Genomic DNA, 26,201 nt, shown 5'->3' with positions numbered 1-26,201 from the left:
GTCATGAGTTTACGTGAATTTCATATTTTGGTATGAGTGCCGTGGGTATTTATGAAATATTGATTGCTACTCGCTTAACTGTCTTTTGCAATTGATATTCAAAGAACTATAGACACTTATGTTTCTTCCTCTGTACAGCCCGGATTTAACCCCCAGCGATTATCACCTCTTTCTTAAGCTAAAGGATCACTTGGGTGGCAAACGCTGGGGCACGATCTACAAAAGTGTGTTGGAAAAATGGAGACTATGCTGAAAAATAGAAATAATGTATAAGATAAACATCTATTTGTGAACAATAATCTTAGTTTTGGTACAACCCTCCCAGTAGATAGAATATCACCAAATAATTAATTAATCGGTAATTACTATTAAGGATTAGAAATATTTCTTCAGTACGACACTATTTGGAGCTATTTTAAGTATTATTTTCACGGTTTAGTGTGATGTATAATCACGTGATGTAGATACAAAATTGTAATTATATATAAAACTGATATTTTTGTTTTCTCTTCGATTTAATTGAATATTACATCAATATAACTGGTTACATCATAATTTTAAATCCAAAAAATATTTAAATAAAGTAATTAATTTTTTCTAAACTTGTATACGCATATGATCTAGCTTGCCGACTAACGATACGTTGACCTTCAGTTGTTCATTGATTGCAAGTTAATAAGATAAAGTTTGTTCGGGAAATGACGGCAACGCTGCGAATCAGCTGTTTAATTATTTCACTAACAAAAACTGGTTACCTCCTTTTTGTTCACTAGTAGATAATAAATTTTCGTATACAGTTATTTGATAGAGTTTTTTAAATGACTCAACTCTAATCGATAACGTGTATTTGTGTTTACTAATAGAGGTTTATCACTAAATGAGTGTATCAGTTTCGTACAGACGTAATTTTATCAAAACGTGTAGTGTAATTCAGTGACGTATACCTTTCTAGTAAGTTGACAACAGGTAATTGATCTTTCTATTGGTATTTTTTATAATCTTTATAAAAATTATATTCCAATTAATTATAAATTAATGTTCACTAGAATGTACTGTAACAGAATTTTTTATTAGGAATGTTAATGATGTGTTTCATAATATGTATACAATGCGGTCTAATTTTAGTGTTATTATATACTATAAAAAAAACTTGGAACAGGTTGGTTTTTATTCTTAAATTTACACTTCACAGTATGAAAATATTATCTCCCTTCAGTATACTGAATTATAAGCACCCCTTTGAAAATTTCAAATAAAGAAGGAAGTCGTGTGGCACCTCAGTCCTCTGTTTTGCAATATAAAGTTTTTTTCATTTGGTAGAATCATAACTGAGAAAATGAATTCTTAAGATGTAAAATTTTGATAATATTTCTATCACAAAACTTGGATAAACTTCCGAAAAATGCAAGGAGGTATTGGATGGTAAAAATGATAGGGAATGGTAACAATTGAATAAAGATTAAAAAAATATACCTATTCGTGCCACGAAAAAGGTAATAAGAATAGAAATACGGTAGTAAACGCATCGGACCTAACCTAACCTAACCTAACTTAACTTAACCTGACCGAATCGATAGCATCGACGTATTTCCTGATCCCGAAAGAGCAAAGAAACTAATAGAAATAAATGAAAAGCAATTTTATTCCACAAAAATTTAGTCACTTTCTTCATCTTCTTCCATTAGAGGTCGACCATTCTTTCCAGGATACAAAAATTTCATATCTACAATGATTGCATCGAATGGATTCACATTTTTTCGCCGGACTCGCCGTTTCCAGAGAAATTCACAAAGATGCAGGTCCAAGCTACTTCTGATTCCCTTCCTCGATATTCTTCTTCTCATGTGCCTCCAGCTGGAATCAATATTTTGGGTGTAGACACCTGTTTCAGGGTCAACAAAGTGCTCTTGATGGTTGGATATTTCTGCTCCTACTCACCTGCGCTGAACTGAAATTTGTAAGGGTGTTTTTTTTATGTAAAACTCTCATTATCGGCGGCAAGTTCTCGAGTTGTCTTATGCAGATTTTATTCAATCTCTAGAAGTAAATCTAGCTTGTTTTTATCAGTAAATTGAACATTTCTATCTGGTTTTTCAATATTTTTCATGTGTCTAGTTATACGAAACTTTTTCTCAATTTTGCTAACTATAGACTATGAAACGCGTTGACCAGGATGTTTATTATTAAAAACCTTCTTTTGAGTTCTTGTTTTATTACCACAACCATCATAATTGAAATGTCTCTTCTTTGAGTCCCGGAAAAATTACCAATAATCAAATTTAATAAGAGCAGAAATATTTTACTGATGTATTTTAATTCACATAAATTGTTTATTTGGCTTTTTGACTAATATTTTAGTATCTTCAATGATTTTTTCCTGATGTTTAGCAGAACAGAAACGAAAATACCTGATTATTTTGATAGACCAGGCAATGATACTGATTTAGAAGTTAGGATAACTGAAGAAATTAACAAAATCACTACTAAGGTCATACAAAATGTTGTACGAGAATTTAAAAATAGCCTGGGTTATTGATCAGAATCGAAGTGAATGGAGGTCATTTTGAACATTTGATTTAATTGTAAAGTACATTGAAAAATGCATTCTAAATATTATGTGAGTTCCGAAAACGGGAACCCACCGATACACCGATTACACACTAGATGATTGTACCTAAAAAGATTATCGACGTCTCGTAAGAAAAAAGGATGTAAAAAAAACATTCTTCTAACCTAACCTAACCACGTATTTTTAGCTACTGATTTTTTATGACAAAAAAAACTCCGAAAATTACCTCACGAGCACCATCATATCCTTTATATGCTTTTTCCAATATATGTCTTTAAGTAAAAATCTAATTTCCTTCCACAAGATATTGCATAAAGCATAGAAAGATTATAACGGTGGAGATGGAGAAATTTGAGCTTTTTTGTATCATAAAAAATCTTGATATAGGCACAGAATATCAGTAGCTGAAAATAAGTAGTTAGGTTAAATTAGGTTCCTTGTAAGACGATAAAAATCCTACCAGTTGTCGACAATCGTAATTTTTAAATGACATAAGTATAAAATTATGTTAACGCTTTAAAAAAATGTAAATAACCATTATTTTCTAACGCTACATTTATGTGTGTCTTGGTCAAAAATCAATAATTTTCCTATTAGCATACCTCAGTTGAATGAAGTCTCAACATGGTTAAGTTTCTGGAAGTGTTAAGGTTGCTTGACATGATGCAAGACAACATGCAAGAAACTGCAAGCAATTCCTTGCAAAATCAAATTATTACATAGACGAATATTGCACGTCGTTCGACAGTATGCAAGTCTCTTACCGTTGCATCATGGTTACCACTAATAAAAATTCCAAAAGTGAAATTACCCTACTTCAAAGTTGAAAGAATAGTAATAAAACCATTCCAACAATCCATTAAACCGATAAAATCAGTTGGTATTTGACACACACTTTCTAAAAAGTTTGTTTTCTTGAAAATATTTACCAAACACCTTGATACGCCATCGGTTATCAGTGGAAGTATCACGATATGAGTATTACATACTTTTTAATATGTCAGTATACACGCACATCTTAGAAATTCGATCTAATCATTTTTCCTGACACGCTAAAAGAAGTACAACTTCAAGAATATGGATTATGTTAACCGCTGTTGTAGTCGACTCACCTCTATTTTTCTCCTTGAAAATGGACTACTCACAATGAATTTCTTATTTTTCATCGGTTTTCTCATCATATATTACCTAGCAGAATTTATTTTTTTTATCAACAACGTCTTCAATCAACCCTTGCTAGTAAAAATTGACGCATCATTTGTTATTTTGTTTAAATACAATTATTTCTTCTTGTAATTGTTGTAATTATGAGAGGTTACCATGAGAAGACAGAAATAGTTTTGGTTTTGAACCCATAACTGTTTTTATCACATATTCAAATATACTCATTTCTAAATTCGAGACGTCTTTTTCGAACAGATTTAATGATAACCGTTTGCTTTTTACACAAAACATGATTCGCAACATGAAATACAATGTTCCCAAACATAGTGACCCAAAGGTTCTTTGAAGCTCAACTAAAGTATTAAGTGTATTTCGAGGGACTGTTAAGACCGTGGGATAGATGCAAATTAGGATTTAATGCAACTTCAAGGTTCAGTATGTTCATAAAGCAATAATACGATAAGTTGACGAATTTCTTGGTTTTATATATTATATATCTGCAATTGGACCTTCTTCAATCACAGCACGTTTACAATTCATGAAAAGAACACCAGTGTTCAGATGAATCCAGATTATGTCTATTTGGTGATACTTCAGTATACAGAAAAGCGAATAGAAGGTTTGCGCGATCCTGGTATATTGGTATATCAGTAATGATATATGGTAGTCATACCAGCTTGGTGATCATTGAAGTGAATAATCTTAATATTCACAGCCGTAAAATATTATAATCTCGGAGATATCCTGCTCTCCATTATTTTTATTTTAATATGTTGAATTCAGAATATTTAGCCGCGTCCTTAGTTCTTTTTGAGACATTCCAGCTCTCGTATTATTGGTGGTGTGCTTAGTCGACACATGTTTTTTTTTCGATTATTTGCAAATATCACGACATGATCTCACCAATCTCGTCAAATTCTCTAGCCAATCTCGATGCATCTTGAATTCCTAGATCTTTACTAATATCCCGACTTCATATTCTATATCTGAGGCATGCTTCTTCCATTTTCTTGGCGTTTTAATGTCAGGGATCTTTCGTTTCCGTTGCATACGTCTTATACATGTTTTAGAGATTATCGTTTTGCTTTGTGTGCTCAACGGTTTTCCATATTATTCCAATTAAATTCATCTCACTAGATATTACTACTCCGAGGTAATGAATTTCATTGTTTACTGAATTATGTTGTTCCATTCCATTCATTGAGTCTTCTCAGTTTAGATGCTTCTATTGTATTCATCGACCTTTGTCCTATTCAGTAGTTTTATATGTTTGCAGTTAGATCTCCTTCAATCACAGAACGTTTACAGTTCATGACAATAACACTAGTGTTCAGATGAGCCCAGATTATATCTATTTGGTGATCCACTAGTATACAGAAAAAGGAATAGAAGGTTTTAGCAATCTTGGTATGTTGGGAAATCAGTAATGATATATGGTAGTCATACCAATATGTATTGTAACAATTTCACTAGATATTACTACTCCAAGGTAATGAATTTCATTGTTTACTATATTATGTTGTTGTTTACAGCTAGTTTGCGTTCAATAGTATATTTGATCATTCATTTATTCCGTAATTCACATAATATAATATTTTTCATGATAGACCTCTCATTCTGTAGTCTTCATTGATATTGTTGATGCTTTCTATGATTATCTTCATGTAAATATTGAATAGCGAAGACCTAAAGTTGTGTCCTCGTATCCTGCTTAAAATCAGTACTTCATTGGATCATCCCGTTCTGGTTTTGATCCTTGTTATGTTTTTGTTATTTAGTTCTTTCCTGAAATTTTGATATCTAAGATTTAGAAGATGTCGACATGACAGGCAATCAGAATCTGTTCTCTTCATAAATAAAGAAGAAAATTATTATATTCGTTTCAATATTTGAATCTATTAACGTATTCGAAACTCAAGTCGTACCTTTTGCTTTCTTCGTTTAAGAACAATCTTTATGTCTAACAATACAATAATAATACCTTTAAAGTTAACAGTCATTGATCAAAATGAAATCGTTGATGTTCGAAACATCATATGCTGTCAAACTGTAATTCACGACAGTTTCTTACAGACATAATTTTTACAGATGTTATCTCAAATTCTTTTTGTATACTTATTACTATGCAAATATTTTTTTGTAATAAAAAACAGAAATTAAAAGTTTACTGGGGTAGTATTCTCTATTGCAGGTGAATTATGTCCCATAACCTAATTTTGTATAAAAATATGTTACTACACAAAGGGAAGTCTTAGGGCCACTATTCAGGAACTTTCTGCTCGTCAAGTTTTATTTCTATCGTACGCATTAGAGTTATAACTTTGTACATTTATGAAAGTATGATACCTCCCCTGATATTTAAACTCGACTATCCTTCAAAGTAACTGAGAACGATGCTTTAAACAAGAAACTTGATCATGTTATATGGAATGATGAAATGGAAGGGATAAGACTGAAACTGCTACATTTAATATAATTGAAATTTATTGCTATTCGTGAGAGGATCTAAATTTTCTCCCATCATTAGAATGATCGTGGTCCTAAACTTTTTATTTATACTATAAGCGATGTAAGTAATATTAAGTAGTATTAACGATTTTGTACCATAACGATAAGATTCATGTAAAGTATATTTGATTCGATACTTTTTGCATGAAATTATGGACAGCTTTGATCAGTTTATATATCAATGGAAAATAATAATAAAAAATTGTATAAGTGAGAAATTTTTGTAAGGGAATAATCACAATTGGTGAATTAAATTAATTTTTTCCTATCAATGTCCAAAATTTCTTTCGTTTCGGCACATCTACAGCTATACGGAATTAAATGCAAAAAAGGGCATACATCAATATATTACATAACTCAATAAGTCGTGTTATTCACACACAGAAGGCGCTACCAGTGTCAAATCCATATGAAGTACTTACTTTCAAATTTCATGACCTTCGATTAGTCACGACAAAGTGATAGCCATTTAAGTGAAGCTACTTTTGTAATTTTCAAAACAATGAATTTAAAACAAGTTCGTGTGTTAATTTATCATTGCTTCTTTGTAAAAAATACTGTACAAGCTCAGCAAATGCTTCAAAAGTGTTATCAGGACTCTGCTTTATCGAAAAGAGCCAAGAAGCATTAGTTTGCTCAATTTGAACGTGGTTATACAGACACCGATGATGGTGAACGTTCTGGTCGTCCAGAAAACATCAAAAAGTCCACAAATTGTTTATATATAATCGTGAAATTAAATTGCGTGGGATAAATAAGGCCCTAAAGATATCAGAAGGCAGTGAGTTTATAATTATGCATAAACATTTGATCATAAGAAAGCTTTTTTGAAAGTGGGTGCCGCGTTTATTCGGTCGATCAAAAACAACAAAGTGTTGATGATCGAGAAACGTGTTTGGTCATATTTACACGTAATAAATCAGATTTTTTTCGTCGATATGTGACAATGAATGAAATATTGATCCAATACTTCACTCCGGAATCAAAACGATCATCATCTGAGTGGACTGCAGCCGATGAGCCACGCCCGAACCGTCAAAAGGCATAAAAGTCAGCTGGGAAGATTATGGCTTCAGTATTTTGGGATGTGCATGAAATGGAAATGGAAACTATCTCAAAAAGGGAGAGACTATTGAGAGGCGGATACTACATAGAGTTGTTGGATCATTTTACTACAAAAATAAAAGAAACAACGACCTCATATGCCGAAGAAAAAACCACTGTTTCACTAAGACAATGTACTGATTCATAAGTCGATGGCCACGATGGTTAAATTGAATGATCTACATTTCGAATTGCTTCTTCATCCATCGTATTTATCCAAATCTGGTATCCAGTGACTACTGGCTATTCGCTGATCTCAAAAAAATATTGATCAAATGAAGAAGCAATTGCTAAAACTGAAGCTGCCAAATAAAAACCTCTATTAGAGTATTAGAAAATGCGATTTTGGCATATTTTGACGAAAAATCTGCTGTATAAAGCCCTCTTGAAACTATTAGTCTGAATATTCCATGCAGACGTTTGCCCTTTTCATGCAGAAAAACTAATATTTTCAAGTATTCTGAAACTCGAGCATAAATATAGGGTGTTTACCATAAGAACTCACACAGAACAGAAACGAATAGAGGAGCCTACAGTGTGACGATTAGGAGGAATTCACCTTTATAGCAAGCTGCATCCCTAAGGAGTTACAGGGTAAGGTTAGGTTGGGCGAAATATTTCGAAAAAATAATTTCTTCGCAACCCTCTAATTTAAAGATATAAAATTTGGTACACTGTATGCGACTGTGTGTCGATCGATCTATTCTGGGGGTCGATTAGATGTGACCTAACCTTAAAATTTCAGAAGTTTCTACCGAAAATTGCAAATTATCATTGTTTAAATTATTTTACTTCCTAGTATGCAATTTCGAATGGTGTTGCGGGTTGATGACTCAAAATAAAACTGTTTTCTAAAATGCAAACGTTCCGATCTTTTATTTGATCTTTATCAAGGCTCTGTGCCATATGTGCTCTCGATAATTTTGAATGTTAATACTAGGAAGGACAATTATTTCAAGAATGAAATTTCTATGTAATTACCTATGAATCTGTACGAAACAACTATCTGGATCAAAAATTCATGACTATTTGATTATTGGCCTACATACTTTGAATACGTTGATCATTTTGGCTTGCCGATGATATAAATATTTCGAACTTTAGTTTCTGTTTTTTTTTCACGTCAGCCATTTTCTCTCACAAAAATTTGATTATAACGGAGAAGCTTTCCAATTTAATTACGACCCTTCTGATAAGAGATGAGTAACGAATAAAAGGAACTTCCTCGTCCTTTATGGACTGTTAAATTCGATTTCAACAATCTAATGATTTCCAGATTGCATGCACTTAAGTTTTACTCTATCTTTAGATATATTTCAATCTTGTATTAAATAGAATTACGTGTTAATAGACTTGATAAAGAAGGGTGAAAGTTGTTGTTTAATATTTTTAGTTTTTTCATTAGTCGTTTTCGTGTATGAGGTGGGTTTTTGCACATTGCTGCCGCTACCCCCACTGGATTCCAGCGCTGGATCAGCACTGTATTAATGTAAACATGTTTCAATTCAGTCTAGCATCGAAATAGACCGACAACCTTTTTTTTGGTCCAGGACCGCCCCTTAAACACTGCATAGCCGGTGCTAGTGGCACTGTATTCGTATAAACAACGGCTTGGATTATGATAACCCCGGATCAATATCAATCTAGGGATTGGAGCAGGAACTGCAAAAACGGGAGACGGATGCCCTTAAAGAGAATGCTTATCACCACTATTATGGTCATCAGTAATTGATCAACTGCTTACAAGTCTATGTAATGCATTTTAATCAATTTCTTTTGATTTGTTTCTAGTGATGGGGCAGTGCTATAGCTTTAGGCAATTCAATTCCTGAACAACCTTCAAACAAATTACATCATCAGAAATTTCGTCTTTTTTCCGATGACTTATTCAGTATTTTTTAAAGCTTCGTAGCCTGTATTTTCGGAATAACTGTCCTGTTGCCACCGTTTCATTAGAGCTACTTAGAAAGGTCAATTCTGAATGGTATACCAGCCACGAATTTTTGAAAAAATCATGGAAACCAATCGCAGAAGACGAATCATTGTCCACCACGACAACACGAGCTCTCAGATATCAGTTCAAACAAAAACGTTTTTGAACTGTCAAAACATCGAAAAACATAGATCATCCACCGTACAGTCCTTGTTTGGTACCCAATAATTTCCTCTTAGTCCCGAAGAAGCTATTGATACGTTCAAATCACATGTTTTGGAGGTACCTTGATCAGAATGGAAAAAATGTTTACACAATTGGTTGTAATGCAAGCAAAAGATCTTAATGGAGAGTATTTTGAAAAACAGTAAATCAATATCCAATTATGAATATATGTTTTTATTAGTTTACATCAAAATTTAAGTAGCAATCCCTTGTACCAGTTACCTGTTAACGATTAACAGATCTTCCCAATCAAGATATTTCAGCTTTTGCATATTCAAATGAATTATGACTGCTGTGACTATCGAAGAATAGCAGAGAAAATGGCGCCTTATGCCATCATAGGAAACGATTGGGTATGTCATCATATATGGTGATAATTTTGACATTGGCTGAAGGAAAGAAATGGCACAATCTCAATCTGCATCGAACATGAAAATTATAATCATGAAAGCAAGAATATATATATATATAGAGAGAGATGATGAAAACTAATGAATAATGATGAAATTCAACAACTATACTCACTACTAATGATATATCAACACTGATATTCAATTTTACATTCCAAATTCTACTGAGCTTAAACTACCTATACCCTACTTAGGAGACATTTAGTTCAAGATGTTCAAATAATTATACTGAACAAAATTTGTTTAGTGTACCATAATAAGCAAAATGCCGTCACTGGCACACTTCCCCCTCTTATCTTTATTTATTACTTTTCTGTAACCCTCATGCGTATATGCTTGAAGGCAGCTGGACATGGTGAAAGATAACGTGCAAGATATTTCATGCAGTTACTCCAAAAGTCACAATATTGCATAGATGTATATTGGTCGTCACTTGATATTAAGCAAGTCTCTTATCCCTGCATCATGATAACAAAAATACCATGAGTAAATTTAATAAATTCCTAGCCTCAAATTTCATTTGATATTTTTGAATCGGTTTAAAAATGAAAATCAAAAAGCGAAAGGCCGCTAGACATGATGCAAGACAATGATGTAATTTCTTGCAAGATCACAATATTGCATAGGCGAAGATTGCACGTCGCTTGATATTATACAAGTCTCTAGCATCATAGTTGCCAACCATCAAATTTCCATAAGTAAAAATAAGCAATTTGCTAGCCTCAAATTTGATTTAATATTTTGTGACCAATTTAAAAACGAAAATAACAAAGCTAAGGAGAGTAAACCAAACAAAGTTATCAGTGGATCACTGGTGATAATTATATCTGTTGCTTGCTTCGGGTGGACAATAAAGAGCACCCAGGTGATGATGAGCCAGGCCAAAGCTAGATAGAACAAGGGGAAACATGAATTTAGCTACAGAATTATTTTAGACAAAAAAATTCAAGAGAGAATTAGAATTGAAACTAGAAAGCGATTAAGCTGAAAGTCCGAGATCTTAAATGAAACAATGAGCTGAACGTCATCTGCGCATGCTTTTGATCAAGAAATATTGCGTCTTGCATTGCCTTGCATCATCAAGTGTTTGCTACAAACTACTTTACTTTTGGCAAAATTTTCTTCTAGTTACAAATATGCCTGCCATTCACCGTTCATTCTAGAATCTTTAACTACTTAATTTCCTCTTAATTTTCATTATCATACTCTGTTACTTTTAACACGAACCCGCCGAGTTGGTAAAGAGCGGAAATCATAGATACGATAATTACATTTAAAAGATACTAATTAGTATCTTGTGAGTTGAGAATTTCACTCGAATAAAAGTAACAATTTAGGTCTTCTTATCAAAGAGTTGTACTAAATGAGGACAAAGCGAATACTTTCAGTTAATAATTGGCTTGTTTTGTCTTTTATATTCAAAGAAAATTGATGATTAAGATCTGTTATATACTTTTTATTTAACGTTATAAAGTTATTAATAGTACAATAAACTCGAATGCTAAAGTAAGACTTAAGTCAATTTTTTCAGAAATAAACATTTTTAGAATTTAAACCTCCAAAAAAGGATCTGAAGTGAGAGTTCATTTCATACTGATTTGAACTTCTCTAAGAAAAATTATTTTCTGAAATAATACAGCCCTAGGTTTTTAAACGTGGGTACTCAAGAAAGAAATAATTTCAGAGTATATTACAAATAAATTACAATAATGAAACAATAAAAAAATATCCTGTACTAAATACAGTATACCTAAACGTCTTATAACAATAAATGACCTCCAAAGATTTCTAAGCATGCTTACAAGAGATAATTGAAAAAAATTTATTTCATCATCTGATTCTTTGTTGTTGGAGGTATTTTGTACAAAAAAGAGTCCATTTTATTAAAATCTGGTAACCTTGGTGGCCACTGTATTGTACCGTTACTTCCGATCTATCTTTCAGGAAATGATTCATTCATTTCACCATCATTTAAGTGATTGTCATGTGCAGGTATATCAACAATATGCGATAAAATATAGATTGTATCATATATGAAATGTTGATATGGCACATCATTCTGGAAAACTCTGTGAGAATGTGAATAATTTTATAATGTGAAAACTACTGATGGCTATGAACCCTCAAAGGCACTTAACTTCATTACACTAATCAATAACCCTGCATAAACAATTCCTAATCGCCAATTACACAATGTTACCATATTAAAAGTAACCAGTATGTATTTCAAGTAATAAAATAAAATCTTCTAAAATAAACATATGATTCAATTGTGTTACCTTCAACAGATATTCTTTGATTACAGATTACCTCAACTCTTGTAGATTATTCCAGTAAATGATTTGATTATCTGGTGTTTTTTTATTGTCTCGTATTTTCGTGGTGTTCATATTAGCATTAATATCCCAAACCGCTGCTTCATACCTGGTAATTCGTCTCAAAAGCCATATAAATACATAATTTTTTCCAATAAAGTTTCTGCTCATCATCGAGGCTTTCGATGCTTCACTCCTTTTCATGTTTGTTTCAAAAGAGATGGTAAACTCTTCTAAAACAAGGGTAATCCCAGATATTTCTTCTCAATTGCTTGCCTATCCAAATTGATAGCCTTCATATATTTTCTACCCAGTGAAGGTGACTGAGTGGGTCTTGTTGGGATTGACATCCATACCATCTTCTCGAGTCATCTTTAAACTATGTCGCAAAGTGTATTATCAAAACTCTTCTTTGTGTTAATGGGTATATTGTTGGTTTATTCCTGATAGAGTTTATCGAAATTGAAATCGTAAGTCTCCATGTTCTCTGTTCTTGTAATACTCAATTCGGTTTCATGATTTTTCCCTTAAATTGAGCAACTGCCCGTTGGTTTGTCTCGGTTTTATTAACATTATATATACATAACATTATATATACTCTTAGCTGCTTTTAATGACTTAAAAAGAATTGAAAAGCGTTTTCATTGCTTGAAAAATGATTTTAGATTATTCCACGAGAATTGAAAATAATGGCAAGAGAAATCTTTGTCAAAAAGAAATCATCTTCTTCTACTAAAATCCAAAATTAAAAGCAATTATTCTCAAAAATCCATTGATGAATTTGATGTAAAAATTATAAATTATAGTGAAGAAATTTTAAAGATCTTTTAAAAGGAGTATAAAATTAGCTCCTCTGCCATGGAAATTTTCGTAACATATGTATTATGCTTGTTGGAAACAAAGAATTGATGTATTTCATCACTTCTTTTGAAAATTATTACCATTGTAGTTGTTAAGGAACATTTTTTAATGAAGACTGTATATTCATCTTCAAATTTGTGTACTGGATCTACTACATTGATTATAATAAGACTATATGTTGCTATTAAATTGTTTTTTGTTCCAGACTCTGCTTGTAGTGTATACAGGTAAGGGAAAATGACCAGATTAGAATAGAAACTTGGAAAGACATTGGATTATTTTTTCTAAAATAAACATTTGTAAGTGCCTAACGACTAAACGAATCTGACGTATTAAGAAAACTTTCCAGCGAATATAAGGACTTGTTTTACCACAGATTTTCTAGAATTTACTTTATATTTTAGAATCGAGTTTTAGGTTTAATTGGTTTTATCGAATTGAGTGGAACGCTGAAATGGCCGACATGCATTTTGTGTATGATCTGGCATAATCCTCGACAAGATAGACGTCTTTATGTTAAAAACTATTCGCAACCAATGACGCCTCATCATTACGTATTTGCAAGTATTCACAACCGGTTATCCGAAACTGGAAAGTTAAAAAGAAATTTAGTCAAAATGTTCGTTTCCGGATAGTTAGAAATGTAATAATGGAATGAGCAATTTTAGATCAAATTTATGTACACCCGTACCACATCCAACGGGATGAAGCTCTTCTACGTAGAGAATTTCCTCAGCGATTTAGATTTTGTTAATGCTTAACACACGAAATGGGACATAATTCTCAATTTTCAAATAATGTAATGTTTACGAACGAGGCTCATTTTTCAAGAGTATCCATCACAACTTTTCATAAGTATGTATAGACAGTCGACAATTCCTATGATTGGGATAACAGATAAAACATGTGATTCATGCACGATGGTCCTCTAGTAAACTTCATTCGTACTGCGAGGCAACATTTAAATGTAGCATATTCCAACCCTTGGATTGGTCGAGAAGGGCCTCAACATTAGACTACTCGATTTCCAGAGTTAAATCGTTATGATTTCTGTTTATTGGGTTACCTTACAATCCTTACATCATTAGTCTACACGACATCCATAGTTGATATCAACGATTAGAAGAATCGTATTCAAAAGAAGAGCTCCTCAAAATAGAGCTGATTATTTCCAGCATTTATTATGAATGGTATAACATTTTAAGTCTTTACCGTTTCCTACACAATTTATTAAAAAAATGTAAATTATGTTTTTCTCTGTAGTTATGGGTTTTGGGAAAAAAGCTGAAAACTAGAAATATTTTCAAATAAAACAAGGATTTTGAGCAGTAATTTTCTTTCATGAAACTTCGAAATTGTGAAAAGAAGGTTTGATATGAAATAAAGTAAGGGTTACTAATTTCACCCCCGTATAATGTAACATAAATATTGAAAAAATACCCATAGACATTTAGAAATTAGAGAAAAGTACAGAGTTTCCAGCTTGTCTGAAATTATAGAAAACATTTAATTTCAGTTATTTTAGGGTGATATTTTGAAAAGGGGTGGACTGAGAAAGTTTTGTTATAGTAATTTCATATGAGCAACCACCTCTTTAAAATATTGTTGAAAATGTTTTTCTGACATAAATATACCGAATTTCTATAAAGTAATAAATTATTGATTCTCCAAAAGCGTCTCCAATTCTCTTGTCATTAGAAAATGGTTTAAGAAAAGATTTCTATTCCTTTCAAAGAATCAAGATCAATTGTTATTTCCTAAAAAAAATCTAGAAGCAATGTTACAATTTTACAATGCAGGAATAAGAAATGCTTTTAGACGAAATGAATCATCATTTTTAAGAAAACAGATCGAAAATCCCCATTGGTTATCATCAGTCCTAATAAATCTTCTGTTTCATGCTTTCGAGTCTGCCCATTTTCACATTAAATCATCTTACCACTTTAATTAACATTTCATTTCAAAATGGCACTTCCCAATTGCATTCAGACGGCTATAAATATACCTCTACATAAAGGAGGAGATAAAAAACAAGCATCGAATTAGCTCAATTGCACTGCTTCCCAGGTTATCTGAGATCATAGAACCATTGGTCAAAAAGAGGCTTTTATCATATTTTCACTCCTAAATAATGTCTACTCTAACTTAAACAGCTATCACTTGATGGCTTCCGATTGTGTTAATCTTAATATATTAATTAACAAATTGCAGTACTAAGTTTTCAGCGGAACACCTCTTGCATGGTTTAAGTCATACTTCATCAAAAGAAGTCAGTTTGTAAGGGTTGATACCAACGGTATCTTCTTGCAAGCTAGTAGAATTTGGAGTGCTCCAAGGCTCAGAACTAGGCCCTATTTTATTTCTTCTGTTCATAAATAACACCAGCATTGTTGAATTTGTAAAATTCTCAAGGATTGTTGTGGATAAGTCTTTGAAGTGGAAGTTATCTCTTACCTAAAATTAAGTTCCTTCTGTTTCACCAAAGAACTAAACTTATCCATCTCCTTAACAGTCTATTAGGCCCTTATTGATTCGCATCTACGCCCTTTCTTTCTAGGGTACGTATGGTGCAACTCAATTTAAGAGAATATTCAAATTACAAATAGAGCTCTTAGATATTTTCTTAGAATAAACAACAGGGCTCACTGCAGGGACTTCTTTAAAAGATTGAAAATTCTAACTCCTTTTTCCTTATTTATCTTTGCCCAATTCGTAAGTACGCTTCCCCAATTTTAGAAAGTTCGCAGCACTGCCTTTACCTGCCTACTCCACGTTCAGAATTAGTTAAAGGCTCAATATTTTACAATGTGAATGCAGAATCACTTATCATTTGAAATCAAATCGATATCATCTTTTCCCGCAATTCGCGATAAATTGAAGGCATATTTACTGGAAAGTGCCTTCTATTCTAATGATAATATTTAATTCCAGGCTTGCTGCATACTGTTTTAATTTTTAATATGGACTTTCCATTGGTAAGGATAAAAAGTACAAAGAACTGTATGGCTGAAGCTACAGACAGTTGAAGAAATATAGTTAAAATGTCTTCTATATTTGATGTTATTTCTTTTGTTTTCTTGTCGCATATGTTTCCTCGTTGTGAAAAATAATTTTTCGAGCTTCCAAGTTATATAACGGGAAAATATTTATTTGAGTTTTGATGCTCGATAAATTCCGTGGATTATTTATCATGTATTAACTACTTCAAAAGATTTAATTCAGTAGTTTTGGGTGGAACAAATTTGTAATTAGCGTACTAAAAGCGGAGAGAAGTTAACTCGCATATTCACAATTAAATGCAACTCAGATAATTTTCAAGCCACAGTTTCATGCTGAAACTAGTTTTACTAAATATTCGGTAAAAGCGATATAGCAGAGTATGTAATTAATTTGAGTAATTCTGAATTGAAATTAATCTAAGAATTCAAATAAACAGATTCGCTAGCTTTTGGTTTGGTAATTGTATATCAAAGATGAGTAATTTAGTGATTTATAACTAACATATTAAGTAAAACAGTTTTATGAGAAGCGCTGTGGTCGCATTTAACAATAAACGATCATAAATTAAATAATTTATTTCAAAATTTTTTTGTTTTCATCTAAATACGTGGACATGGTTCATTTGGGCATAATGGTCACTATAACTTTGAGTGGTCTCAATCCCATAGGATACTTGAGTACAAACGATTTTGGTTATTTCGACAGGGAGGTCAGAGGTTAGGATTATGTGTTATTTCTGAAAAATATAAGACTCAACAAACAATCATACGAGGATTGTTATTAAGTTTTGGGAAATAATAAAGTTTGACATTGACTCAGAACGTGTTGTCATACAAGTTTCATTTAAATTTTTTACAAATACCATTCAAAAACTTTTGGACTTAATTTTGAGATTGAACAAAATTTCAAAAAGAGTTTCCTTCATTGGCGTAAAAAATAGGGGGATAATAGTGACAACTGATCCTGATAGCGCGCCACTGGTTAAATTTTTCAAAGTGGGTTTGTGTCAAAATATCACTTTATTGAGGAGCCTTTTGGTCACGAAATTTCCTGATTCATGGCAAACTTTTGATTTTGATTTAAAATTTTGAACACTCTATATTTCAGCAACTAGTCCCTGTAATGGTTTGAATTCCTATATCAAAATGAATCATATTTTGAGATCTCTCTGTTTTAGAGTGTTCTCGGTCGAATATAGAATCACCCTGTATCTATTTTATATAATTTTCTATTTCTAACTGAGAAAAAATGGAAATATCCTAAATAGTTTGATTGATATTTGGTATAAACTTATGTGCATAATAGATTAAATTTAGAGTATAATCAGATTTTCCAGTGATCCGAACGATAGTACCCTTCTATTATTATCTAGAATGTTCATAGGATATTCAGAAATATTCTGATCTAATTACTAGGATCGCTGCCGTCTGTCAGTTATTATTAGAGTCGATGACAATCCCATTATACCATCGTGAAATGCTGTTATACATATATAAGCACACAAAGATTTCAAATCAAAAGTATACACATACTCGTAAATAGAATTTACATTGTGAAATTTTGAAATAACACTATTGAAGCACAAAGGTGTCAGATTTCGATTATCTTTTTTACACTATCACAACGAGTTAAAACTATCTGTATATGGCAAAATGAAATTATGAAAATTTAGTGGGACCGGCGGTCGACTGTAACTATGTTATTTTAAATAGAACACTCTGTATATTAATACATTTTTGAGATCTACGTAAAATTTTAGTATATTTTTGTCTAAAAACTTTTGAAAATGCAAACTTTTTGAGTTATTAATTTTTTTGTAAAAAATTTTACCGTTGCAGACCCTTATAAATTATTTTTTTACGAGGATAACCTTGAACGTATAAAAACCTTTTCTGGTCGGTTACTTTAAGCAAGGTCAGAGGTATTTGGATCTATGTTAAAAAATTTTTCATTTCATACAGGGTGTGTATAAAAAGTGTTCAAAGTTTAACTTCATAAAAATTTTAATGCATTCAGGGGTTAAAAAGAAGGCAAATTCATGTATATTTTTCTATATCTAAACCTTACCGTTATACAGATATTAAATGTTTTCTGTAAATTTTTAGAGATGCAGGTGTTAACTAAATTTTGTTTTGACCCGTTGATACAAGCACTAAGAAATAAAAAAGTATTTTTCTTTATCTTGTCAAGGTCTGTGAAAAAAATCAAATAAATTTTATTTACTAATCCTCATCCAACTTTTAGTTGTTTCCGAGATATTTGAGGTTTTAAATTATTTATTGCATTTTTAATTTTTTATTAGACCACACCTGCACCTCTAAAAATTTACAGAATATATTTGATATCTGGATAACGTTAAGGCTTAGGTATAGGAAAGTATACATGAATTTGCCTTAATTTTCACCCCTTAATGCATCTCTTCTGTTTAAAAAAATAGAAACATTTAATATTTATGAAGTTTTTCAACATAGATTCAAATACTTCTGACTTTGCTAGAAGCAACCGAATAGAAACCACTTTCATATCTCTAAGGGTTACATCGTAAACAAATAATTCATAAGGTTCGGCAATGGTAAAATTTTTTACAAAAAAATTAATAACTCAAGAAGTATCCATTTTTCGAGAAACTTCTTTGACAAAACTTTACGTATATCTCAAACATGTATTAATGTACAGGGTGTTCCATTTTTAAATAACAAAGATCGTATCCGAAAACCCAAACGTAAAAATTTTCATGATTTTACTATAAGTATTTTGCCATATACAGAGAGTTTTAACTCGTCGTGGGACACCCTGTATAAACTGCAGGATCTAGGAGCCGAATGATCTTTCTATTTGTGCTAAGGATAATTTGGGCCCACTGTCGGAATCATGTAAGTTTAACCAATAAACCTAGGTTAGGTTAGGTAACCTAACCTAACCAGAGAGAATTCTGTACTGAAAATAGTGGCAATTAATGATGTAAATGATGAAGATTGAGAAAACAGGGCGTCGCAAAACTACGTATATTAAATTGATAACTTAACCTTTCCTTAAAATATTTCAGAGGCGTATTCGATTCCCATTAATATTTTAATGAAGATCGCATCATTTTAAAAAATTGGAGAAATTTATCGTAAAACAAATATTTGTCTCGAAATAACTCGTTTCTTTTGCAATAAATTATGTCGAATGTAAGCTTTACATCTAATAAAATCCTAGTAAGTTCTCTTGAATACAAAAAGCTCATTTCATGCGACTTACTTCTGCTCTAATTAAAATAGCAAAAGCTGAGACTTCAACTTACACCGTACACAATTAAATGCAACGCTATTCCACGTTATTATTATCGCTTAACAATGTTCGTGATAGTCATTTTATTAAAGTAAATACCACGTATTCCGAAAAAGCGTTTTCCAGTAAATTGTAATAGTTTCATGAATAAGATTTAATGCATCACGATTTTATTTGCAAATAGTTTTATTACTGAAATTTTTGAAATATCTCACTGAGTATATTTACTAGGAAAATAAAATCTTCCAAGTTTGCAAACCTCTTTGTTAATGTTTTACGGGGAATTCCTCGTCTGTATTGTACATCATTTTGTTTTCGTTGATGATATCCTAGACAAGGTTTCAACCACTTCTTGTGAGGTTATCAGTAGATCTGTCGCCTCCTTTAGAAAACTTTAAGCAGATGCCTCAAGATTTCTTTTACCTATTAGTACAATCTGATATCAAGAACAGGATATAAGAACAACTCGAACCATCTATTCTATTTACCAAAACAGTCTGCAAATGTATGAAAGGTTAGGACTTGCTGCCAGAAAGACAAATGGGCTTCTCAGCATTGTGCGCCGCTGTAAAACATTGTCCGAAGATGCAGATGGGTTCGATGTAGACGTTGATGAAAGTAATTTGATAATTTTGAAACCTTCCTGGCATCAGTAACAGCTTCAATAGCTAAGGCAGACTACGAATCAGTATTATCCAATTTGGTCTCCGTCTATTTCTAAAATGCAAAGAACATTGAGTAGTAAACTATTATTTGGATAATGAAGTCATAAAGTAGAAATAATAGAGGTCTTCCATCAAGTCCCTAATACGTCAGCACAATTTTCATATGAATCAAATCAAAATTTTTGACAACGCAGTAGAAATAATCGTTATGACTAATATTCCAAAGTTCTACCTTCTACGAATTTGTAATTAAAAAAGAAATTATTAGAAAATATTTGAATTATAAGGTTAACATCATCTATTTAGGAAAACTCTTTTGATAAACATATCGATATACTATGTGTATAAGTTACAAAATACTCAACTCAATTAAAATTTCACTTTATGGACTAGGTCCTAGTAGGAGATTCCTAAATAGCTTGAAAATCGAAGTTATTATCATCAAGGCAACATATAAATGGAAATATCCAGAAGTCAAAAATAAACTTCGAACTAGAAATCGAAACAATACACACGAATTTTTGAAAAATTCTAGCTGGATATCAAAAGCCTTTCATATCTTATTGGTACCTGGTACTTAACATTGATTTTACCTGCTCTTACACTGTGGAATTCCATCGATGTTTTTCAAAAGTTTACAACACTACATTTTTCACACCTATATACAGAAATTCTGATTTATATTTGAGCTACTCTCCTAGTTATTCAACGGTTTACTAAGGTTACGTACATCAATGTTTCATAAAATTTTGATTAACTTATAGGAAATAATTTAAATAAAATGAGATTTTTGTTATTAAAGTAGATCTAAAATCAAGAATCTTTATTAAAAAACAAGAAAATATATCCTTCCTTAATATATATTTGATGCGATCTAAAATTTTCTGAAGCAGTTAAGAGTTTCTGAACGGTAAATTTTAGCGATAAGATTCAACTTCCGGATACTAAAAGCACCGTTAGTGCCATTGAGCATACCCAGCATGCTGTTGAATACTTACATTTTATTATAATAATTTAGAGAATGCGAAATTTTGGAATGAATACGAATAGAGATATTACGTTGCTCACAACAACGGAAAATTTAATTTTATAGACGATTCTCGGTGTGCAGATATAAATAAATTTCGCTCAAATCATTTTTTATGCGAGCAGAATAATATATGACTAAAAGTATTTTTTTTATATTTTGGAAATATTCCTAAAAATAGTTTTATCCTGCCTACATGATATTGGTTGCGGAAATTAATTTGCTCTTGAGAGTTTAGATAAGTAATAAAATTTGCTGCTGGATTTTCATTTTATAATACTTTGGAAATTCAAAAGTAGTGAATAAATTTGATTAAATCAAAATCTAGGTTTGACACAAAGAGAGAAGTTGGATGTGAAAAGAGGTTTATGGTTTGTTTCACGATTGTTAGAAGTAGAAGAAAAAACTTACTGCAGGGTTGAGGATGATAAGTTTTTGGTCAAAGTAGTAGTCTACATACATTTGCCATTTGTTAACATCACATTGCATACATCACAATATAAAAAAATTTTATTATTATATGATACAAATGTTTAAAAAGTTAAACGAAAGTTAAAGGAAAGTTTAACTTTTGCAGTCACTACACGGACTAAAAGTTGGAATTTTGATCCTGCGGTTTAACCTGGACCATCATGAGGCGCAGAGTCGAAAAACTACAAATCAGTTACTTTGTTTACACGACATTCTCGAATGCATTTTGGAACAGCAGTATTCTGCTGACATATGCTTGTCCCATCGTCGTTTCTAGTATAATTTTCATATCTTGCTGTAGTTTGTCACTTGTCACTGTTGTCTCCTAAATTTTCTAAAAAATGATCTAAGTCGTTGTGTAAATCATGCTTATAGTTCTCGTCTTACCCGCGAGAAATTTTAATCTGTTAAGCATTTGAAATATCAATTGAACATAGTTTTCCGCCTTAGATTTGCCCAGAAAATGACAAATATAACAAAAGAAGTCCATGCTTTCCATTCGTTCAATTTACGATAACAGGCTCTTTAATGAGCTGCCTTATTTGAGGACCGTCGAATATTCCTGCCCCAATTTTTTCCATACTCAAATGAGGAATTTTCTCACTTATATATGCAAAGCATGATATTAAATGCGATTAAATGATTTTCTCTGATTTAACTAAGGCATTGTTAATGATATTTTTTTCTTCGATATCTGTACTTTCTCTCTTCTCTATTCCAATGATGTGCTTTGTCTCTGCTATCCAAGAGGCAAATAAATCAAGGATATTTGATGTTGAGTAACTTGTGTGTGTTTATTTATTTTCACAGCTTCTCTCCTCCTGAAAAAGTTTAGGAGTAGATGAGAAGTAGATTGGTGGAAGTTATGTAATGCTGAAGTACTCTTACTTCATATTCCGCGCCTAGATACTTGGAAGAGGTTTTGGAGGATAGTCTTCAGATTATTGGTAAGCTGAACTGATATTCAGGAGGATTCTTCGAGGCTTGTTTGGTATGGCGATATGCAGATTCGTTTCCAATGATTTTAGTGTACGATGGAATTTAGTTGACAGAGACTATTATATCAAGAGCAATGAGAGTTTGGTAGATGCCGTGAATGTTTTGGGCTATTAGATAGTCGCTGGATATAGTTTTGATTGACTGTCTGGGCGGAAGAGTTGGTACATATGGCGATATGTTAATGGAGAGGGGAGATAAATTTGAAAGCTTGAAAGATGCTGTATAGTTCACCACTAGAATACTACACGTCAAGAATAAGCGAAAGAAACTTCTGAGTTCGTGGTTTGTAGTGACTGCGCTGCCGACACCGAATTCAGTTTTGGAGGCACCAGTATAGAAAATTAGGTCAAGCAATTTTTTATGAAGAATTTCTAGAAATGCTTTCTCTACAAGGACTCTAGAGGATTCTTGTTTGTTGTAGACCGTGAGGTGTATACTATGGAAATATTTTTGGCCCAAGGCAGGGAATAAGGTGAAGGAAATGGAGATATAAAAGAGAGGTTGGTACGTTTGAGTAGAGATGCAAGCAATTGAGAGATAGAATTTATAATAATTGTTTGTGAATTCGTAAGCAAGGACGTGGTAAATAGCGGATGAACAGGCTTAGAAGGATTCGAAAATACTTTAGCAGTATAAAGTGGTAGCTTGCTACGATTGTTTCAAGTAATTTATTTTCCAGACAGAAATAACAGTCATTGATGTGAGTTTTGGTTCCCTCCAAACCATCGGTACATCAAATTTCAGAAGGTCTACACAAGTTTTGTTTACTTGATGCGGTACCCAGGTTCAAGATCAAGTTGGTAATGATTTTTCTATATCTCAAATGTGATTTTCTACATAAGTAACAAAACAAATCAAGATGATTTACGCAAATTCTTCTATTGAACTCATTTAACTAATAAAACAAAAATTCTACAACGTAGCAATGCGCTCCAGCTTGTTTCTTTTTTAACCGAGGGAAGTGAAAAATTGACTGAGACTGAGCATGCGCAAACCAAATTATTTTACCCGTTGCTACCGCCACAGGTGCGAAAATCCGGTCTAAAAACTTCCGGTCACTTCCTCTCCAAAACACAATCAGTTTTTTTCGTACATTTGAAAAAGTGGAGCTGATAGGGGAGAACTGATTTCATATTTTGATGCAATACCCTAAAGACAGTCATAATCTCTAACGATTTTTCAATGGTACCCTACATAGTAAAATATACAATTTAGAAATAACAGGTGGAAAGACTGAAAGGAAACGGGTTGAAAATTGACCGATGCAGATATTAATGCTGGAAAATATCGAGGCGAACTGTATACCCTGTATCTTTCACACAAAATTAATCTCTTGAAACAAAATTATTATTCTCGGTCCTTTTGGTATAAAGCATTTGAAATTTCGACGATTTTTCACCCTAAACCCTTAATCTATTACACTACTTCGTCTACAAGGAAATCTATGTTCTCGAGAGATAATTCACATTAGTTAACTCAGAGGATGCCTAATGATTCGTGTTTAAACTGCAGTAGTTACAGATGTCGTGAAATTATTATAATTACAATCCCAAGAAACGAGGAATTTACTACTATTTGTTTTAAGGATACAACTTGATTGAAAAATTTTGGAATTTTGTTATTTAAACTTTTATGAAAATGAAGAAATATATACTACGTATTTATAAAAAAAATGTTTGAAGGATTTGAGGTGAAGAAACGATAAGATAAAAATAAAACGTGATTGTATTTTCTTTTTATTTCCACTTCCACATACAACAAATATTTATAAAAGAAAAAATATTTGATAATTATTATTTACGAGGTTAAAAAGGCGGATTTTTTGTTCAATTCAAATCATTCGGCATGTAGTTATATCGACGTATTTAGAGGTTATGGGAATGAAAGGTGTAGTTCTAACAAGATGAACCCACCGATTATGGTGGAACTTTTCTAAAAGGATTTTTACTGGGAAATATTTCGTTACTCAGCCACTTTCAAAGTTATAACAATTCTACCAAAAATATTGATTTGAGATAAAAAACAACAAACTAAGCTCTATGAAAAAATTTTTTTCACGTGAACCTATTATTTTGTCAAAATGGTTATTTAGTTTAAAGCAGCAGCAGCGTTTAACGCATTTGGAGGAGATTAGGCTGAGTTAAGTTCGGTTAGTCAATTTGACTGCTGCCGCTTTAGAGCTTTTCATAATCTCTTTTCTTTAAAATTCCCTTTTCTTTGAAATCATTATTTTTAAGAATATTTACTAAATTTGTTATTATTTTGAGAGAAGCTAAGGGGCAAGCGAAGTTTTGTCGGTGAAAACCCTTCTAGTGATTATTTTTTGGCAAAAACATAAGGAAAATCGAGGGTTCATCTTATCGGAATAGAAATAAATAATTCATAAACAACAGAAATAGAAATAGTTCGAACATCCATTTTTTACATACTATGAAAAATAATTTTCATCATCATTTTCAGGAAATACATGAAATCGAGGCAATTAAGCAGTCAATACATATAAAATAGATAAGAATCTGAAGAGTATGAAAAATGTTTGATATCAAAATTCTTTTTCACAGGTTACGCTTTTGTACTATTGCACTTCAATTTCCAGTTCTACCCCTCTAATATATTGCACACTATATCCAACCACTTTTTCTTTGGCCTTGTATCTCTTTCTACTTCTTCAATGACCTTTTTGTACAAATATATTTGTATTTATTTCCTTATAAAATCATTTTTTTTCTTATGCCTTTGCTAAAACTTGGTTTCACTTTGCTCTTGGTGGTACTACTGTTTTACATTCTAATTTCAATATTGGATATACAAATCCATTATTCAATCTTCCAGTCATTCATTCCTCATTCCCAAATTTTTTGAATTATTCTGCATATCTTTTCTGTAAATCTTCCTCACACAATTTAATAATTGCTCCTTGAATCCCATCAGCTTCTGCACTTTTATGGTTTATCAAATTTTTTATCTGTTCTAAGATTATCTATCAGTTGGTTCCACTAGACCTTCGTTGTTCTTGGTATAAGGTACTTGGTAATTAGCTGTGTCTTCTCGTAATTTTTTGGCTACATTTTGAAAAATTTTGTACTATATCACGCATGTATATTCTTTTCCTGTCTGATTCTCTTTTCAGTTTCAGACTTCGTATTTTCCCGTCTAATCAGTTTCTCGTACTAGATCTTTTTCGTCCAGTCTTTTACACTCCTGATCGAACCATTCTTCCTTATTCATTTGCTTCTCCAAACCTAGCATTTGCCCTGCAACCTTTTCTGTCAATTTCTTACCATTTGCATCCATTCTATTTCCATTATTATCTATGTCTCATATTCAAGGTGAAATAATCTTAAAAAGAAAGAAGTAACTCTCATAGATAATAATAGGGACCAAGTGAAAAAAATAGATCTTATTTTAGAACCATAAGAGAGTCAAAAGGATAAAGAAAGATCTTAGATCAATAGATAGAAAATCCTACGATAATGTGATGGATAACATCTGACAGTTGCATAGAGACAGAGACTACTGGAAGCACACAGTAGGGAAACTTCGCTCAGAAGACATTCGAAGATCGCATCTGTACTAATAAGGTTTTAAAAAATGTTAGAACATTGGTGACTGAATTGATACCTCAGAACATTCAAACTGGTGTACGAAGATAGGAAATTTGCTCAGGATAGACAAGT

At 32.0% G+C, this 26,201-nt stretch overlaps 1 protein-coding gene across 7 annotated transcripts in view; it reads left to right on the top strand.

Annotated features, from left to right (window-relative positions):
* LOC130895714 (complexin) overlaps positions 1-26,201 on the top strand; it is a 552,249-nt gene that overhangs the window by 43,171 nt on the left and 482,877 nt on the right. For 3 of the 7 annotated variants that reach the window (XM_057803198.1, XM_057803197.1, XM_057803194.1), the window contains one exon: positions 13,295-13,316. The gene's annotated coding sequence lies outside the window, so the exon portion shown is untranslated. Of the gene's footprint in view, positions 1-694; positions 967-13,294; positions 13,317-26,201 lie in introns of those variants that run through there. The other 4 variants (XM_057803200.1, XM_057803195.1, XM_057803196.1 and 1 more) reach the window with 4 other exon arrangements.

The sequence above is a fragment of the Diorhabda carinulata genome, chromosome 6, assembly GCF_026250575.1.
Source record: "Diorhabda carinulata isolate Delta chromosome 6, icDioCari1.1, whole genome shotgun sequence".
NCBI lineage: Eukaryota > Metazoa > Arthropoda > Insecta > Coleoptera > Chrysomelidae > Diorhabda > Diorhabda carinulata.
The sequence above is the reverse complement of the archived record's forward strand: the minus strand, read 5'-3'. Positions and strand labels throughout refer to the sequence as shown.